Here is a 606-nt window from a genome sequence, read left to right as displayed (position 1 = left end):
ATATATATATATATATAATATTAGGGATAAAAATCCAAATTTACAGGTAAAAATTCAATTAAATTCAATTTATCAAAAATTAAAATTAAATTAAGTTTCACAGTATATAATATATAAATATATAATTTAGAGAAAAGAACCAAAGTTCATGAACTCATCCATGAAACTCCAGTCACATATAGAAAATTTAATAAGTAAATACACTAAAAAGAACTATAATAGAATACAAAGTAATAATCATAAAATAATGGAATAATAAAATAATTATTACTACTTGATAATTACTTTGTATTTTATTATAGGTCTTTTTAGTGTCTTTACTTATTAAATTTTTCTATATGTTACTGTGGATTTTTATGGATGAGTTCATGAACTTTGGTTCCTTTCTCTAAATTATATATATATGAGGGGTTTAGTTCACCGGTGATCTAAACGAATAGGTACGCTGATAAGGGCTATAATTGGTCAATCAAGTTCACAGCTGAAGCTACAGCTAGGGATCCGTATTAGGCTTCCGTGTTAGCAGGTAGATATTAGAGGAAAGGGACATAAAAACCAAGGCAAGGGAGGACGAGTATCTTAAGTCATTTATATATATATATATAT

Source organism: Octopus bimaculoides, chromosome 3, assembly GCF_001194135.2.
Source record: "Octopus bimaculoides isolate UCB-OBI-ISO-001 chromosome 3, ASM119413v2, whole genome shotgun sequence".
Classification (NCBI taxonomy): domain Eukaryota; kingdom Metazoa; phylum Mollusca; class Cephalopoda; order Octopoda; family Octopodidae; genus Octopus; species Octopus bimaculoides.
The sequence above is the reverse complement of the archived record's forward strand: the minus strand, read 5'-3'. Positions refer to the sequence as shown.